This window comes from Physeter macrocephalus, chromosome 1 (genome assembly GCF_002837175.3).
Source record: "Physeter macrocephalus isolate SW-GA chromosome 1, ASM283717v5, whole genome shotgun sequence".
Taxonomy (NCBI): domain Eukaryota; kingdom Metazoa; phylum Chordata; class Mammalia; order Artiodactyla; family Physeteridae; genus Physeter; species Physeter macrocephalus.
Window position 1 is genome coordinate 143494020 of NC_041214.2, and position 20798 is coordinate 143514817.

The following is a 20798-nucleotide window of genomic DNA, read 5'->3' on the forward strand; positions in this document are numbered from 1 at the left end:
GATCATTGATGATGATAAAATGTTAATAATGATAATAATGACACCTATTTGTCCATCTCCTCTATTCAAAGAAATGTTGTAAATAACAAATGTAATCTTTTAAATACATTTAATGCAAAATACTCAAAGATGTAGATTCTACTATTAAAATATGCTTTGGGTTCTCTGGAAAAGTCAGTGGACTCCTACAACATTACAGTAAGGGGAGTCCAAGTCACCTGTTCCAGTATCCTACCAAATTAATACATTGTCCTTAAGGAGAATTTCTTATTGACTTAGCATCCTATTTACTATCTACGAGAAAGTTCATTCCATTTCTATGTAGCTATATCTAATAGAAAAGTATTTCCCATATTAAGCATATATTTGCCTAGGTATGACCTCCACCCATTATTGTAGTTTAGAAGCTGTCTCTTGCTGCTAGTAACAGTACTGCACACACAGATAATAAACATTAGGAACATCTTTACTATTTTGTAAAGATTACAGATGGCTAGCCTGAAATGTTAAAGACTGTAAACCAGTCGGTATTAGGGTAACTAACATATAAAAATCCCTATGAGAATTTTCTAATTGAACCGTGTCGTGGAGTTTTCCTGCCTAGTCACTGGCCCACATAACTGATGTGATAAGCAAGAGAAAAGGATCCCATAAGGCCAGCCACAAACAGATACCCCCGGCCACGTGCTGGAATGCAGACAGCATATCTACAATGAAATAAAGCTTTCTGAAGCAGAAGGTAACTGAACCAAGATGTCTGACACCTGCTGAAGTGCTGGCTTTTCAAATGCAGAGTAACAGAAAGCATGGTGAATTTTGTAAGATGTTTTATGTGACGCTGTGATAAAATAGGACCAGGATATCATAAAGTGAATGCTCCTTTGTTTCCTCTTGCCGACAACTTACGCCACTGCTTTGACTCAAGGGTTTGGGTCCCACCCTCCCCCACTGTTACAACCTTGAGAATGACTGCTTTTCTCCTTTTATTCTCTTTAGACACTTCTGCCATCCTCTTTTGTAAAAGACATTCAGAGAGCTGGTCACAGTGCCAGGCTGACGGTCATACACCGTACAGTCATTTTGGAATAGAGAGTGTAGAAAAACAAAGTCTAGGTCAAAAGTCACTTTCTACATAGCAGTTCAAAAATGTGTCAAAAAATAGTGCACGCGCGTGCGTGCGCGCACACATACACACACACACACAGCTTGATCTATGACAGCAACCTCAGAACTAGCCTCCTCAAAAAAAAAAAGAAAGAAAAGAATTGGTTTCCTATCTCACATCTGTCTCTTATCTAGCTTTGACAGTATTAAGCTTGTCTTTAATAAACACCACCAATGGCTTTCCATATGGCCACTGTGTCTTACAATCCAGGAGTATCATTCACATTGAGTCTATCTCAGGGTTGGCAAACTATAACCTGAGGACCAAACCTGGCCTGCTGCCTATTTTTGTAAAGCCTATTAACTAAGAACAGGTTTTCTTTTACATTTTAAAATGGCTGAAAAAAATCAAAAGAATAATTTTGTGAAATTCAAATTTCAATGTCCATAAATAAAGTTTTATTGGAGCACATCCATGCTCCTTTGTTTACATACTGTCTTTGCCTTCTCTTGAGCTACAGAGGCAGAGTTGAGTAGTTACAACAAAGACTACATGGCCTGCAAAGCCTAAAATATTTCCTATCTGGCCAGATAAAACAGAAAACGTTTGTCAACCCCCAATGTGTAAGAATGGGACCTTGTGGAGTTGGGCAGTGCATAGCCTGTATGGCTGTATACTACAGCCTTGATCTCTAATACTAGTCCCAGACCAGATTCTCTCTAGCCTTCACATCACTACTTACCCTTTCCTTGGTACCTTTTGTCTGTTTATGTTGCTTCTTTGTTCTAGCTGCGTGCTTCTCTTTGATATCTAACACTTAGAACCCAGCTCAAATGTCGTTTTCAACATGGCAGTTCAGAAATTTGTCAACCTAATGTGATTTCTTGTATGAATTCTCGCTTCTCTGACACACTTACCATATCCTGCCTTGCACTGTGCTTAGTCATGCACTTGTCTCATTTTCCTTACTCTATTATATGATCCTTAAGTATAAGACTTGTACTCATCTTTGTACCTTTAAGAATGGTGTGGATGTGGACAGGCCTGGTACAGATCCCTGTAGCCCAAGGGACTAGTGCCAGGAACCACCCCAGGGCTGAGTACACATGCAATCACATACTTCCTTAGTTGCAGGGTCCAAGGGAAATTCCAGTGACATGGCAAAAGACCCAAGTCAGTGCTCTAAAAAAGCTTCTGTGGGGAGGGGTGGCTCAGTTCCATAAAAAACAAACAAGAGCTTTGAAGGGCACAAGCCGAAGACCCAATCCAGAAGCAGGTGATCTCACGCTGAAGACCAGTCAGGCCCTAAACTTGGGTGATGTTCATTATAAATAGCAAGATTCTATTAACCAGAACACGGTCCAGGGCAGCAGAGACAACAGAAAAGAGAATAAAGTGGGGGCTGTGGAGTTTGACAAGAAGATAGAGACTTGGTCTTAGAAAGACTGGGGTTCTGAGGAGGTGACTGGGCCAAAGGCCAAAGACAGAAACAACACTCAAGATCAGAGCTGAACTCCTACCAATAGGGTGACCGAGCTGAGTCCCAAATATTGGGTAGGGGCTCCTTACGTTACTCCTGCTTAGGTTTATCTTTTTTTTTTTTAGGGAATTGCCCCATCTTATTATTATTTTTTTAAAATATATTTATTTTATTTATTTTATTTTTGGCTGCGTTGGGTCTTTGTTGTTGCACATGGGCTTTCTCTAGTTGCAGCGAGCAGTGGCTACTCTTCGTCGTGGTGCGTGGGCTTCTCATTGCGGTGGCTTCTCTTGTTGCAGAGAATGGGCTCTAGGCGCCCAGGCTTCAGTAGTTCTGGTGTGCGGGCTCAGTAGTTGTGGGCTTGTGGGCTCTAGAACGCAGACTCAGTAGTTGTGGCGCATGGGCTTAGTTGCTCCGTGGCACGTGGGATCTTCGCGGACCAGGGCTCGAACCCGTGTCCCCTGCGTTGGCAGGCGGATTCTTAACCACTGTGCCACCAGGGAAGCCCAGGTTTAGCTTTAATTCTAGGATCTATAGAGCAGGAAAGCCTATAAAGAAGGATTAAGTGGCCCTAGCTCTGGGGGAAGACAAGAGACATAGAGGAAGGAACAGAACAGAGCCTGGAAGGGGCCATGGTGGGAGGGAACAAACTTTTCTTTAGCACTAACCATGCCCCAGGCCCTGTGATGATAAGGCTTTTGCTTACAATATCTCATTTAACATGCACAGGAGCTCTGCAAGGAAGCAGCATTATCCCCATTTTACAGATGAGGAAACTGTGGCTTAGAAAAATAAGTAATTAGTGGAGCTGAGATTTGAAGGCACATCTAAGTGAACCCAAACCAATTCCCCCTGCTCCCCACCACTACGTCATGCCCCTCAAATAAATATTTACTAAACGTATAATGAAGATAGAAAAATTATGAATGGACAGTCTTTTTTACAGTTCAACATGGTAAGTATGATAGTACTAATCTTTTTTCCCATGTTTTCTCTAGTTTCTTTCCTTGTAAGTTACACAGATTTCGTCTCTTTTATTACTGGCCCACTGGACTCACAACTCATGGATTTTCTGTGTCCCATGTACAAACAGGTACATACAGTAATCTAAGAACATGCTGGTTGCTCTAGGTTTCTGGTTGCTTTGGATTTCTGGCCTTCCAAGCCTTTCACAAACTAGTATATATTTCCTTTCCATGATTACTTTATTGTGTTCAGTCCTCTTGGGCTACTTACTGTCTTCCAATCAACCACTGTACACCTTGTGCCCTCTATGTTAAATGTTACCTCCCCAATATAATCTGCCTTGATCTATTTATTCAGAAATGATCTCACACGCTCTCTCTCCCACTCTTACATTTCTTTCTATACCACTTATGTGATTCTATATTTGATCTGAAATAATACTTGTGTGCCTACTATAAATTCTATGAACTTTAGAGTTTATACAAATCTTTTTATTCCCCACAGTGCCTGATAGTGTCAGTCATACAAAAGAGGTGTTTAAAAAACTATAAGTACTAAAGAATAATGTGTAAATGAAATTTCATGTTCTTAGGCTCCTCTGTGTAGGCAATTTTCCCCTCAGAACTTTCTCTCGCCCCCTTATTTTTGACTTGGTTCTTTCCAGCTAAACAGTCCTTTCTGGTCACTGGAATTCTTTAGAATGAAGCAGTTGTATGAAATAGAAGAAGTTGGTACTGAAGGTAAACTGTAGATTTTGTTTTATACCACTTGCAAAGCCAATGTGAGGATCTGATTCTAAAAGTACTTTCCACTACCAATAGTATGTACAGGCCTATGGTATACAATCTGTTTTTCAAAGTCTTTAATGAAATACACTGATTTGCATCTTACGATCACATACTTCCAAGAAGTCCTACTTAAATAACTGCATGATTTCTTTTACTACATAATGTATATAATTCTGACACTCTGATCGTTCACAAGGGCCCTTTGATAGCCGATTTGGATTAGAGGGCAAAACTTATATCTAAGGCATTTAACAAGCATATTAAGGGAGACTTTTTTCTTCTCATTTGATAAATATTAATGCATTTATTAATGGATGACCAAAGACTAAATTATGAAGAAATAATCTTGAGTTTGTAGTGATTACAAGAAAATTCACCATTATTGAGGCTAAAAGCATGAAATACATATCTTCTGAAAATTGCAGCTTAAAAATATTGATGTCAGGACACCAAACTAATGGACTGCTGGATGATAAGTTCTCTAGTTTTGATAGATTTACAGAGGTTTCCCCAGATATAATTAGTCTTAATTATCTCTGCAAATAGACAATAGTAGCTGTGTCTATTATATATGATAATGGTTAAGCATAAAGCCACTTAATGGCCTCTAGAATACGTTATATATTTTAGGGGATATTTGCTTCAAAATTCTTTGCTTAACTTAACATTATTCTACAAGCTAGTAAGTAATAAAGGGATTTTAGGGAATAATAAAAGAAACGTTTAGCCAGGATTTAAAAATTCACTAGAATAGTCTATCCAATTATAATTTTGACTATGATGAAGGCTAAAAATATGTACCTATGAATAAAGTGATATACAAGGAAGAAACAGAACACCCTATGCTAGGATTATCTGAACCTATTCCTTCAAGAATCCTTTTTTTATTTTACTTTTCATGTTATTATATACAGTTTTAATACAGTATTACTTCTAATCTTTCAAGTACTGCTGTCAGATAAACCTAATTATTTCCCAGAAGTGGCTTGCAACTGGAAGAAAAATGCAGCAGAAAATGTATTCATCCATGAGGTATATTTAGTTTATATAAAATATTTTTCTCTTCATTCTTTTTTCTAAAATGAGAAGATTCAGAGAGATGAGGAATCAGATATATTGACAGAGGTTGGAGGTCAGAGGGTGTGGTAAAGGGGGAGCCCAGACAATTCTTCATTAAACATCTAAGAGACCCCAGAAGATTTCTAAACAGGCACATACAGGTATTTCTTGGGTACTGCTATGGACTAATATTTGTGTCCCCTCAATATTCAGATGTTGAATCCCTAATCCCAATGTGATGATATTTGGAGGTGGAGCCTTTAGGAGGTAATTAGGTTTAGATGAGGTCATGAGGATGAAGCCCCCATGATGGGATTAGTGCCCTTATAAAAAAGACCAGAGATCCGGCTCTCTCTCTGCCATGCCCTCCGTCTTTGCAGCAATAAGGCAGCTGTCTGTAAACCAGGAAGAGATCCCTGACCAAGAGCCCAACGATGCTGACTGATCTTTGACTTCCCATTTTCCAAAACTGTGAGAAATATTGGTTGTTTAAGCCACCCAGTCTATGGTATTGTGCTATAGCAGCCTGAACAGACTGTGACCTGAAGGTATATTGGTATTCCTCTCACATGGCCCCGAGGTCTTGGCCCACAACATCACTGAATATTTGTGTCTCAGTAACTACACAGCCATGATGAAGACATTGGATCCTTAATAAGGAAGGGCTGACTTCAAATGGGGTGGAGCCACTCCCTGAGCATTTGGGAGGGCAATGCTGAGACAGCGTCTGGATCCTGAAAGCAGAAATCAGCTCCTATGTATCTGCAGCCATCTGAGATCCAGACTTAGACGCCTGACATTTTTGTCCAGGACACTAACTTCTTTTTTTTTTTTTTTGCGGTACGCAGGCCTCTAACTGTTGTGGCCTCTCCCGTTGCGGAGCACAGGCTCCGGACGCGCAGGCTCAGGGGCCCTGGCTCACGGGCTTAGTTGCTCCGCGGCATGTGGGATCTTCCCGGACCGGGGCACGAACCCGCCTCCCCTGCATCGGCAGGCGGACTCTCAACCACTGCGCCACCAGGGAAGCCCCTTAGGACGCTAACTTCTTGAACCTACTGCTTTAATCTCTGCGGAAATTATGCTACTTTGTTCTTTGTAGCACCATACTTTACGGCGATCCCAGAGAGCACATCTGCCTAAAGTTTAGCCTTCTGATACACAAACCAATGGTTCAATTTACTTCTTGCCAAGTGATTACCTTAAGAAAAGTAAAGGGCCCAAGATGAGGATATCACTATGAGTTTAAAAAATATAGGCAGTGATGTACATTTTTGGAGTATCCCTGAAATCCTTGTAACAGATGTCTTTTCTCCCAAAGTTGAATAGACTGGTAGAACCATCCCTGCTTTATCACTCAGGCCTGTGATCAATGGCAAACATTTTAATATAGTTCCAAATGTTAGAGGTAGTCAGTTAGTATTTGAGCAGGATCATGTCTTATTCATTTTTCTATCCTCAGAATAAATTAATATGTAAATCTTAGGCTGTACAGCCAATCGTTCATTTGTTTGATTCAACAAGTATTTATTGAGACCCTACTATGTATCAAGCCCTATTTTAGATGTTTGGAATGTATTATCAAATAAGATACTCATCCTTAAAGATATTACATTCTGGAAGGAATGGGGGAAAGACAATAAGCATAATAAATAAATAAAGTATAAATATTGTCCGAATGTATTAAATTCTACAAGGAATAAAAGAATAAGTCAGCAGGATAAGGAGAATCAAGAGAAAGGATGCAAGTGAATTGAGATACAGAGACTTGAAGGTGGTGAAGGAGTGAGCCAAGACACCTGGGCAAGAGCATGCCGGGCAGATGGCACAGCCAGAGCAGGAGCCTAAAGCACATCTCATATATTCAGGCAAGGAAGTCAAGGTAGCTAAAGTTGAAAAATAGTAGGAGGCGAGGTCAGACGTCAAGAGGCCGGTCTTGGAGCGACTTGTATGCAGTTTGAGGACTTTGGCTCTTATTCTGCATGAAAATGGGGAGCTGCTGAAGGGTTTTGAGCAGAGAAGTGACATGAGTCAACCTTAGGTTTTTCAAAGGAATCAGTCTGGTTGCTGGATTGAGAAGAGACTGTCAGGAATGAGGATATAGTAGGGAGATGAAGTGAAGAGGCAAAGCAGTAATCCAAGTGAGAGGTATTTTTAAGAGGTTAAGTCAGCAAACTTGGTCCCCCCATGAATTAACCTATCATTCTCTGTAGCCTAGACTCAAAGTACTTTATACATATACTAATGAAATCTAGTTACATAGATACAGTTCTGCCAATAAATTTTCCCCCGGAGATATGCTCAGGTATTTTCTTAATTCTTAAATTTTGTAAATCAGTGGTACACTGAATGGACACTGAATTCAATAACAATTTCCAATAAAAGCCATCAGGACTAACTTATCTGAAAGGAACATTCAAATTCACATCAATCAATAATAGCAAATAATGACCTCCTTCAGTTTGTTTTAATTTTGACCAAGGAATGGAATTTCCATCTATGTTTTTTAGACATAGTGTAGTTTATTTTATTTTATTTTTTTAACATCTTTATTGGAGTATAACTGTTTTACAATGGTGTGTTAGTTTCTGCTTTACAACAAAGTGAATCAGTTATACATATACATATGTTCCCATATCTCTTCCCTCTTGCGTCATCCTCCCTCCCACCCTCCCTATCCCACCCCTCTAGGTGGTCACAAAGCACAGAGCTGATCTCCCTGTGCTATGCAGTTACTTCCCACTAGCTATCTATTTTACATTTGGTAGTGTATATATGTCCATGCCACTCTCTCACTTCGTCACAGCTTACCCTTCCATCTATTTTTTTAAAAAGAATTTCTGATGGACTGCTGCCTCTGTTGAACTCTTGAGTGTATCTCATTCCAAAGAGAATAATCAACAAAATATTGTCTCATCGGATGCAGGATATGTGCTATACTTTTCAATATACCTACCCACATCTCATCTGACATCACCTCGGAGTCAAAAACAGGACCATCATATTTCAAAGAAGAAAACATGAAGAGACAGAATAAAATATTTGCTCATGTTTAGGAATAAATTATGTCCATTTCTTTAGTGGGCTATGGTAGCATATATAATGTTTTTCCTCTTTAATGGAGCTCCTTGTTAGCTGTTTTGTCCTTCAGGAAAGGATCTGTGGTGGTGTGGATTGAAAAGGTACCCTGTCATCATTGTACAAATGAATTCTATCTGAAGTGAAATTCACCAACAGTTTCACATTGATGTTGTATTGTCCTGTGTGGTCTTCTGTCAAAGCTCTATGCCATTGAGAACAAAGCACATTTAAACCAACTGTAGTATTAGACATACACACTATGAGAATTGTAGTGTAATAATTGACAACGTGGGCAATATTCCAACTATTGAGAATATTTGCTGTATATTATTTTTAAAAAGCTCACAGAAGAGTGTATTTTAGTGGGCCTGGAAGCCTCTAAAATTATTTGCAAAGTTGTATATTGATGTGAATCTGTTAGATGACCCAACAGTTTTGATCACAATTTCAAAGCACCTGTTATGTCACTCCCCCTCAGGAAAAAAAAAAAAAAAGAACTTAAGACACACTGACTTAGAAAAATGCACAAATAGTATTTTTTAAGGGTTATTGATATATCAGGAGAACACTCTCCCAATCTGTGAACAATTTACTCACAAAATTCAGTTCTGCTTTGATTGAAATGGACCTTTTGCTTCCACATCTTGATTTTCTGGAGAAAATATTTTATTTTACCTGTTATAATTTTTCATACTGGAATAGACCTTAATTTATTTCAGCCAATATTTTTGGGTATCCATTACACATTGGGAGATATAATGATGAAAAAAGATAAAAAGACCATGAGAATCTCACAGTCTATCAGGAGAGACATAATAGACACAGCTAATGATCATATATGGTGAAAAACATCATTCAGGAAATGAATTCAAGGGCAGTGTTATCCCTGGGATACTGAATTCTGCCAGGGATTACTGGGACTGGAAAGATGAGTAAATTTTTCTAGGTACAGGAGGAGCACTAGACTGTCCTGGGCGCAAAGAACAACAGGCATGAAGGTATGGATGTTCAGTTTGGTGGGAACACAGGCTAGGAAGGGGCTTGGCTGAGGAGAAATCTGGGAATTTCAGACCAGACTGCAAAGAGCTTGGGACCATCATAAGTGTCTAGACCTGTGTATGTAATGTGATGAGGAAGCATTTAAAGGGTAAGAAAAAAGAGAGCTATAATCTGGATTATTTTAGAAGTCTCACTCTGGTGGATGAAATGAAGACAGATTGAAAATAGGAAGCCAAGACATGAAAACAACCTAAATGTCCATCGACAGAGGAATGGATAAAGAAGATGTGGTATTACATATACAGTGGAATATTACTCAGCCACGAAAAGAATGAAATATTGCCATTTGCAGCAACATGGATGGACCTAGACATTATCATACTAAGTGAAGTAAGGCAGAGAAAGACAAATATTACATGATATGAACTTATATGTGGAATCTAAAAAAAACAATACAAATGAACTTATTTACAAAGCAGAAACAGAATCACAGACATAGAAAACTTACGGTAACCAAAAGGGAAAGGGGTGGTACAGGGATAAATTAGGAGTCAGAGATTAATAGATACATACCACTATATATAAAATAGATAAACAACAAGAATATACTATATAGCACATGGAACTATATTCAATATCTTGTAATAACCTATAATGGAAAAGAATCTGAAGCTGTACACCTGAAACTAACAAAACATCGTGTATCAACTATAGTTTAATAAATTAAAGAAAATAGGAGGCTGGTGGGAAAAAAAGATAATTTGTTAAATTAATAAAAGAATACAGTTGTTCCTGCCTCTATTTTAGAAATTCAGAAGTTTTCTTTTTCTAACTTCCTTCCCAATTACATTGATTCTACCTCCAAAACGTACACAGAATCTGTCCACTTCTCTTTATTCCTGTGCCATTATCTGAGGAAAAGCCCCCATTCTCTCTCTCCTCTGCCCCTGAGATAGCTCCAGAGTTGTGTCTCTGCTTTCTCTCTTGTCCCTCACAATTCTTCACATGGCAGCAAATGACCTTTAAAATAAAATACAAATGAAATCATTTAATTCCCTATTTAAAATCCCCACTACACTTAGGAGTCACATCCAAACTTCTGACTGTGGTCTGCCAGGCCCTACGTGATTGGACCCATGTCAACATGCTCTGCATCTCCTTCTCATTCCCTAGGACCCCTGCATTGGGTCAAGATGCTCCAGCCACACCCATATTCTTCCCATTCCTGGACCACTCCAAACTTTTTTCTGCATGAATCCTCTTCCTGAAATGCTCTTGCCCTTCACCTCTGCATGGCTGACTTTCCAGGTTCCAGACCAAATGTCCCCTTGTCAGAAAAGCCTTGCTGACCCTCATTCTAAGGAAGTTGCCAATCTCATTACAGCCTTCTGCCTTTAATAAATGTTTTTGTGCATTCATTTGCATGTGTGATATCTCTACTCTTCTCCCTCTGTGCCCCCACCCATAAATGCTAAGGCAGAGAAAGACAAATATTACATGATATGAACTTATATGTGGAATCTAAAAAAAACAATACAAATGAACTTATTTACAAAGCAGAAACAGAATCACAGACATAGAAAACTTACGGTAACCAAAAGGGAAAGGGGTGGTACAGGGATAAATTAGGAGTCAGAGATTAATAGATACATACCACTATATATAAAATAGATAAACAACAAGAATATACTATATAGCACATGGAACTATATTCAATATCTTGTAATAACCTATAATGGAAAAGAATCTGAAGCTGTACACCTGAAACTAACAAAACATCGTGTATCAACTATAGTTTAATAAATTAAAGAAAATAGGAGGCTGGTGGGAAAAAAAGATAATTTGTTAAATTAATAAAAGAATACAGTTGTTCCTGCCTCTATTTTAGAAATTCAGAAGTTTTCTTTTTCTAACTTCCTTCCCAATTACATTGATTCTACCTCCAAAACGTACACAGAATCTGTCCACTTCTCTTTATTCCTGTGCCATTATCTGAGGAAAAGCCCCCATTCTCTCTCTCCTCTGCCCCTGAGATAGCTCCAGAGTTGTGTCTCTGCTTTCTCTCTTGTCCCTCACAATTCTTCACATGGCAGCAAATGACCTTTAAAATAAAATACAAATGAAATCATTTAATTCCCTATTTAAAATCCCCACTACACTTAGGAGTCACATCCAAACTTCTGACTGTGGTCTGCCAGGCCCTACGTGATTGGACCCATGTCAACATGCTCTGCATCTCCTTCTCATTCCCTAGGACCCCTGCATTGGGTCAAGATGCTCCAGCCACACCCATATTCTTCCCATTCCTGGACCACTCCAAACTTTTTTCTGCATGAATCCTCTTCCTGAAATGCTCTTGCCCTTCACCTCTGCATGGCTGACTTTCCAGGTTCCAGACCAAATGTCCCCTTGTCAGAAAAGCCTTGCTGACCCTCATTCTAAGGAAGTTGCCAATCTCATTACAGCCTTCTGCCTTTAATAAATGTTTTTGTGCATTCATTTGCATGTGTGATATCTCTACTCTTCTCCCTCTGTGCCCCCACCCATAAATGCTCCATAGCAAGCAGGGAATCTTGATTGGATTGTTTCTAGCTCTGTTTCTGGCAGAATGTCTAGTGTGGTTCTGTCCAATCCAGTAACCACCAGCTACCTGTGGTGTTTAAATATTAGTTAAAATTAATTAAAATTAAATACAATGAAAAATTCAGTCCCTCATTTGCACTAGCAACATTTTTAGTGCTCAAAAGCCACATGTGCTTATCATATTGGACAGAGCAGAGACAGAACATCTCCACCATTGCAAAAGAGCCAGTAAATATTTGTGGAAAGAACACATTGTTGAATGGGAAATGCAAAGTACTAGCACCTGCTCAACTTGACCTCATTGTAAGTGGCTACTCATTTCACAAAAACTAATCAAAACTCTGTATCTTACTCAAATAAGAAAAAGAAAGAAAAACTCTGTAAGATTCTAGTATTGTTACCTTTAATATGTAAATATCCAACTGTCAGGGACTGAATGCTCGTGTTCCCCCAAAATTCATTTGTTGAAGCCCTAACCCCCAATGCGATGGTATCTGGAGGAAGGACCTTTGGGAAGTAATTAGGTTTAGATGAGGTTAGGAGGGTGGGGTCTCCATGATGGAATTAGTGTACTTATAAGAGGAAGAGACACCAGAGCTTCCTCTCTCTGCTATGTGAGGATACAGTGGGAAGATAGCCCTCTGCAAGACAGGAAGGATGTCCTTAACCAAGGACCAAATCTGCCAGCACCTTGATCTTGGACTTCCCAACCTCCAGAGCTGTGAGAAATAATGTTTGTTGCTTAAGTGAGCTGGGCTATGATATTTTATTATCAAAGCTCAGGCTTATTAAGACATCAACACACAAAGTTTTCACCAACATTTGTTGCTTTGGTTAGCAGGGCCTCAAAGCAATGAATGTTGGCAAAAACTTTGGTGTCTTAGTTCTAAGATCCAGATTAGACAGTAAGACAAATAAATGCACACACATTTGTATTCCACTTGGAGGTTAGGGGTTGCCTATACTTGTTATGTTTTAACATTTCATATTCTGAGGGTTCCTTTGTGTTTTGGGTATTCTTAGAGCTCAAACAATGTATGTATCTGTATATAGTCCGTTTGACATTCTTATTCTTTAGCCATTTTATTTCTTAAAATGTAAGTTTGGACAGAAATTAAATGCAGCTCAGTATCATTAAAAAGTGCGTACACTCGACTTGAATCCAAGAGGTTATTCAAATTTGCTACTCTTGAACTTAACCCAACAATTTCACAGACAGCTTACATTCAATGTTTTGGTCCCTCCAGTCATTAGCTGATGTTGTGGAAAGCAGAAAGAAAGATATTTGGCCCATATATATATAATCCTTGTCTCCTTTCCTCAGCAACAAACTCTACAAGACATTCTGAAACAAAGCAGTGTGTGGTGGAGAAATAAAGGCTTAACTGAGGTTTAGGCAGTTCTGTTGGATTCAGATGCCTAGAAACTGATGGTGCCTGACCATCAACCTGGAAGTCGGCAACCCAGTGATGCCTTGCTCCTCCCCACCTCCCACTCTTTCTCTCACTCTCTTCGTCTCCCTCTGTCTTTCTCTGTCTCTCTCTTTCCCTCCCATTCTCCCCCTCCCCCTCCCCCAATCCTTCCCCTCTCCCCTTCTTATTTTCTGTAATTTTTAAAAATTTTGCCAGTTTAATATTCTGCATAAACATACAGAGGGTCACTCAACAAACAACCATGTACCCATCACCCAGAATAAAATGCCATGAACATCGTGTCATTTTCCCTCAGACAGTTTTCTAAGAAAATAAATAATTGCAGATAATGTCTATGATATATCCTTCCACAGTCTTATTTCTTTATGTTTTTCTCCAAAGACAACCCTTGCTATGAGGTTGGGCTCTAGCTGGGCCAGATTTTCACATTTTATACTTTTTAAAAGATATGTATCCATAAATAATAGAGTGTTTAATTATTAAAAATTTACTTATGCATATTTTTCTACAAGTTATTTTCTTTTACTCAAAATTGTTTCTTCTTAACCACTGTGCTTATTACATTGCCTGAATATCCCACAATTTATTTACTTTTTCCCTCCTTGATGAACATTTTGGGGTTTATTTAGTTGTTTTTTTTCTCTCATGACAATAAGACTCCAAGAAACATCTTTGAATATGCCCCTTTCACCATCTGTCAAAGGTTCTACCAATTTATATTCCAATTAGTGGTGCAGAAAAGATGTTTTTTATCATTTCCTTTCTTCTACTTTCTTTGAAACTCTATCTCTGTTTTAAGACCTCCTGAGCTGAGTGCTTAACTCAATTATTTTTAATCGTTTTAAGATTATATATTTTTTTCTAAGTAGTTTAGTTTGCATTTCAGAAAACTCTGTAGTACCTTTAATGCTATTAAGTTCAAATCATTTTATAATCTCCAGTAAGATTCTCTCTTTAACCCAAAATTTACTTAGGAGTGATGCTAAACTTAGGTTGCTGTATTTTAACTACCTTTATGTGCTTGATATTTAACTTTAATTGTACTTTGAGTGGTTTGTATGACATTATTTCTTGATATATGTTTAAATTTTCTTTGTACTCATACTTTGTAAATCTCACATATAGTCCTGAAGGGAAAGTAAATTTTCTGTTTTCTAACATATTCACCTGTGTTCTAATCTTCTAGATCTTTGTATATTATATGTCTAAAAAGTCTACTAGTTTCTGAGAAGGGTGTTAAATCTCCCATTGTCATTACAGGGCATTATCGGTTTCTCTTTGTAGTTCTGTCACCCTTAGTTTTATATAATTTAAGCCTATGTTGATAGATGCATAGGGGTAGGATTGTGTATCTTCCTCATGATAACTGAAATGGTGCACTGTTCCTTTTTTCCATAAGTCTCTTTATAAAATGGAGCCTTTTGCTTTCAAGTTTGCTTAATAGTGCTCTTTGCTTTAAAGATTTTTTGCTGATTAAAATTATAATGCTAAGCTTTCTTTTGATTAATACTGGCATGATGTATCTTTCTCCTTCCTTTATATGCAAATATTTTTTGGTCATTTTTTCTCTTGTAAAAATCCAATCATTGGATTAAATGAAAAAAGTCCAACCTAAACATCTCTGTCCTTTAATATGAGTTAGTCGATTCACCTTTATTGTGATTATGATAATTTGGGACCTTTCTATTGCATTATTGTGTATGTATGTGTGTGTGTGTTTATAATCATGGTTCCCCTTTGCTTTTTCCCCTCCTTTTCATCGTCTCATAGGTTGGTTAAATTGATTCAATGTATTGCCTTTTTCTTGGTGCTAGTTCAGAAATTCTATTTTTATTCTTTCAGTGGGTTTAACATGTAGAGCTGGCATAAGTAAGTCTAAAGTTAATTCGTGTCTCCATTCACTTTCCAAACTGTGCAGAGATTGTATCCGGAAATAGAGACCACACAGTGGTTTAAACAGGGGAAGTATATACATAAAGAATTATTAAGGTTGATAAAATAATGGCTATAAAATATATGGAAATTCTATATGGTATGCTAGGGCTGAGGGAGGGTACCCAGGAAGGACAGACTGGGAAAGTTTCACTTGCTGGAGGTGTACTTCAGTCCCTGGACAGCAGAGAAGTTTGTAATTTGGCCAGAGGTGGTCTGCAGTCACTGGGCAATGAGGAGGCCACCTCTGGAGAGCAGACTGGGCCAGATGATCAGAAACCAGGGACTGGGCTTGTAGAGCAAGTGGGAATTCTATGGGTGCTGGTGGGCTGCATGGGCATCTGCAGAGAGAGTGGAGGTTTTGTGGGAATGCTCTGCCAAGTAGGGGGCCTACATTAGAAATCCAGGTACCTGTGTGGGCAAGAGAACTTTAGTGCAGGCAGAAAGCTCTCAGGGCTCTGGCTTCTGTGGTTAAAGGCTCCCAGAGAAAGGTTATTGTCAGGCCAAAGCTGCAGAGGTATTGAGAGATCTTGCATTCTGGATGGGTGGCTGGAGCAGAGCTCCACCTTATGTCCTCACACCCACACTGCTGACCTCCTCCCACTTCCATGTACTTCCAGTGCCCTCTACTGAGAAATCTTAACATCACACTCACTTTATAAGGGCAAAGCTTAAAGGAATTCCACCTGTTCTCACAGAGAATATATTGAAGGGTGAACTTGGAGCTAAGAAACAATAAATTGATAACCAACATGGGAAGATTTTAGAATATTCCCTCTGTCATCTCCTTTCTGGTGTCCCTTATAAATTCCTCCAGACCGTCTTCCAATTCACTAAATCTCTCTTCAACCATACACAGATCTTATTCTATGAAATTTTTCTTTTATGACAATGCCACATTATTAACTTGCAGGATTTCTAATTATTTCTTCTTTCCCCTACCTTCCTCCCTCTCCTCCTCCTCCTTCTTCACCTTCTTCACTTTTCTTTCTGTTTCTGTCTGTTTTTCTTTGTTGCTCTTCCAAATTTTTTAATGGCCTTCCTCATGTCTTTGAGACTCTAAAATAATATTTATTCTGAACCATTTTCAATGGCTCTATCATGTTATTTTATTGCAGCTATTTCAGCCTCTCTGATAGGTGGGTGAGCTGACCTTAGCTTCATAATAGCCTGCAGGTTCAACAAGTTAGTCTGGTTTCAGCCCCAGCTCTGTGGTCCCCCCAATGAGTACAGAACTTTGGAAACTAATTCCTAGACATCCTTGCCTGCTTCCCTGCTGAAAGTTTTCAGCACTGACTAAACATCTGTGTATTTCTATTCATTTTTTTATCCGTGGAGCTGTTTATTTTATTTCTGAGCCCTATAACAACTTTTAAATTTAAAAATGTTATTCTAGTGTGTATGTGGAATATTTAATAAGTGAATTTATAGCACTATATTAAATGGAAGCTTTTCCTTTTTTTGAAGAAATCCACTTATTCATTAAAGCTATTCTAGGCTCTCTGACCCCCTTGAACATCTATAATCATTGCCTACAGTTTAAAACCATTTCACTCTGCTAACTTTGTAGGTGTTTTATTACCTTGCTGAAAGTTAACTATAGGCAGCTGCTAATTTACTGCTAAACTGTTTTACAAAAGTTACATTTTAACCTCTTATTGTAATGTAAAAGCTACTTCCATGTTAAGGTCATGACAGCCATTTTTTTAAACTATAATCATTAAAAATTTTTTTTAAAACTTTTTATTTTATATTGGAGTATAGCTGATTAACAATGTTGTGATAGTTTCAGGGAGGGGAGTTTGGGGAGAATGGATGCATGTATACGTATGGCTGAGTCGCTTTGCTGTGCACCTGAAACTATGACAGCCATTTTAAATTATAATTTATTTGATGAATATGATAATCCCCACTATACTTAAAATAATTTATAGGTGTTTCAAATGAAAAAATGAATTCCAGTCCCAACTTCAGGATTCCATGAACATATATTCCACCTTGGTATCCTAGTGTTAGGTTCAGAAAACCAAGTTCCCATCTCAGATCAGCAATCTAGCCATCCCTGCCTGTGTCCTCTCCAGAGGCTTCAGCCCTGACACCTGTGATTTTCTATTCCTGTTTTTTGTCTGTGGAGATATTTATCTTCTTTTTGAGTCCTACTACAACTTTCTGTTAGCTGAGGGACAGTGTAAATCCTCTGTAAGATTCTTTACCTCTTTGGCTCTTGGTTTTTATTTGTTTTCATATTTGATGTGGTAGAACAATTCCTGCCCTTACTTCAGGGTTCTAGGTATTAAAAGAAATAAGCAAGGTGAAAGTGTTTTAAAATCCAGGAACCTCACTTAGGAACACATCACATGTCCTCCAAACACTATGGCCTTGTTAATTCTCAAACTCTGCCTGAGGCCAAGCATTCCTATCCCTGTATAAAAGAAGCCAAGAGTTCAGGTCAATCACTCATAATGAATTAGACAATAAAGTAAGTTGACCCTAAAGGTGAAGAGGCTCTGGACTCCTCTAGGTTTTTTTCTTGCAAATATACCAGTGTGTTCATAACATGAAGGATCAGATGTCAGGGAGTAGCTGCCCTCAAGTAACTCTATTCTGCCAAGGAAACATATAATAGTACATTTAGAGCAAATTAGAGCCGGAGTAAAGGCCAGAAGCACTGCCAGTTTTCCTCTTTTCTTTCTCCACAGGTCGAAATACTACCAAAATAAGTAGTCCTGTCATTAAACTGGGGCTTAGAATTTGAAATTAACCAAATTTCTGAAATTTTATGGCTTTCTATTTTGTTTTGTTTTTGCAGGCATGAAGTTTTGTAAACTCAGCATATTTTAATTATGTAAAATAATCCAGTCTACATAACCACATGAAGTCAAATCACTTATTTTTTCCCAATGAATGTTGTATAAACCTTGAAGTTTAGAAGGCCAACTGAAAAAGAAGATCTAATAAGTAACTTTTTATATTCTCCCTAAATTTAGGAATCTTTCATTATATAACAATTGCTGGTAGTTGAATAGATCTGTTTTCATCATGAAGTAAAAATGGCCTAAGTTGGGATGAATATACTGTTTGATTGCTGCTTCTGTACATTTCTTTTATTTTGCATGAATATGGCCAGATGAATCATATACAAAGAAAGCTCAGCTCCTCCAGAACACTGTTATTTTACAAAGAGTTCTGCTGCCAACTTCAAAGCTAAATTCAGGTTTGAGGGATCAGAATCTTTTACAGGTCCCAGGAGAATATTTTGTTCAAATAATATAATAGCTCAGTGATCAGAAGTTCTGTTCACCTGTTGGGTCTCCAGAAATACGATACTCAACAAAGTCAGAGGTACTGAAGGTTAAGGCATTATTATTACCTTTTTGGGAAAAAAGCTCAAATTATAGAGTGAACTGTTTTATAAAAACAGCACATAGAAAGCTCAAGAAATAAACTCTAGCAATCGTATAAAGAAAGGATCAAGGAAAAAATTCAGCAACACTTAAAATGAGTAAAAATCCAGAAATGTTCTGTTAGAAATCTGGTCAACTGTCATTCGAAAACAAACAAATATCATTACAGAAATGCCATTTTGACATAATAGAAATAGGAATATTTTATGCCAAAATACTATCATTTTGATTAATAGCTAGATTTCTGCTTTCAGAGCCAAAGGTTAGCATTTAAAAGCCTTTGGTTTCTTCATAGACATCTCTTGTTAAGTAATATTTTCCAGAAATTTGTTGATGCAATTTTGGAAAGATCTTAAAATGAGGAAAAAAGTGAAAGTAAAATCTAAGAATCAGTTCAATCTGTTGGGATGGTACCATTATTTATATACTCAGAGAGAAGCGATTTCCTGATCAGAAATCAATTTGACCTGCAGTTATTGAGGCGCTCAGTTACTGATTATATGTGGCCATTGGAGGAGAAAATGTGCAAGAGAAGAAAGAACATTGAAATAAATCTCTCATGAGCCTTTTCAACAAAGGCTTTTCTGGGGCAGGCAGGCTAACACTAAAGTTTTGTTAGTTTAGTATCTATTTCACACACATCTCGTCCACTATTAAGAGCAAACAAAGGGGCATAGGTGAGATTAAAACAATTATTGAGTCCTTCTCAATGACACTCACAAGGACACCTCACATATATAACTTATTTCTCACAACAGTCCAATAGATGCATATTGTCATTGCCACCTAACCTAAAGTAAGGCTCAGAAGGGCTTATTAACTTGCCTGAGGTCACCTAGTTAACAAGGGACAGAGGTGGCAATTTTTTTTTTGACAATTTGAATAGAAATATGCTTAGTTCAAAACCCATCATGTGTCTATCACATCAGATTTTCTTACATATGTTCCCTTTGCATATTTTTAAAAAGGTGTATAGAGTTTTATGAAATAATTGAGTCTCTGATAAACTGGATATAAATTACCTTATATAGATTGAGCCGTATATTAACTTATATATATGTTAAATACATATATTTTAAATATAAATGATCGCTCTTGGCTTTGCCTCAATCTATGCAAAACATGGTTTTGCTGGAGCTAGCAGCAGCTGTTAGCACGATTTGGGAGCAAGAGCACAGTATTGCAGGCTTGGAGGATGGATAGACCAATAAGCATGGCATGTCCATACCCAGATCCTGAAGGCACAGGGGAACATGGGTTGCATAGTCAAAAACAATATCATTAGTCTCTATTTCACTTAATTAAAAATCTCAACTATAGATAGGTAGCATTGTTTTTGACAGAGGTCACTGTGGTTCAGTGCTATTGGATTTTATGTTATTAAAACAAACAAGTTTGTTTGCTAGAATGATTGAGGGGCAGAGGTGTATTTGGAGTGGCTAAGGAGTTAACCCTTAGACATATGGTAACGGCGAATCTTCAAAATGAAGGAAACAAAGGTTCTTCGAAAGCTCTTTCTTGACAATTTTATATTATTGTGCCCAACCCGTCATTTCCAGTGACAGTGATGAACTGTGTAGCAACACTAATATTTATCAACAGGAATGCTGACTTGCTAGTGTTGGTGAGCAATGCCATAACTGTGGTAAGTAAATAACCAGGCCTTCCTTTGGAGACCGGAGCAAACCCAAGCTCTAGGGTTCGGGGTGTGCTGCGAAGCTTAGATTTGTCAGCCAGTTTGCCTGTATTTGTGTGTTATGGAAGTCGCTGGAGTTGAAAAACTGCTTATGGAATCCAAGCTGTTCATAATCAGCCTGCATGCATGATTGTTTCATTATAATAAAATTACTTTTTTTTTTTTTTGCAGTACGCGGGCCTCTCACTGCCGTGGCCTCTCCAGTTGCGGACGGAGCACGGGCTCCGGACGCGCAGGCTCAGCGGCCATGGCTCACGGGCCCAGCCGCTCCGCGG

The 20798-nt window shown here is 38.2% G+C and overlaps 2 protein-coding genes across 2 annotated transcripts in view; one reads left to right on the forward strand and one right to left on the reverse strand.

Annotated features, from left to right (window-relative positions):
- Positions 1 to 20790, forward strand: part of LOC114486964 (SCAN domain-containing protein 3-like) — a 332132-nt gene extending 311342 nt beyond the window's left edge. Inside the window, exon 6 of the transcript XR_008617933.1 lies at positions 20695 to 20790. The gene's annotated coding sequence lies outside the window, so the exon portion shown is untranslated. The remainder of the gene's footprint in view (positions 1 to 20694) is intronic.
- The window catches only part of CYYR1 (cysteine and tyrosine rich 1), a 121164-nt gene that overhangs the window by 49880 nt on the left and 50486 nt on the right, over positions 1 to 20798 (reverse strand).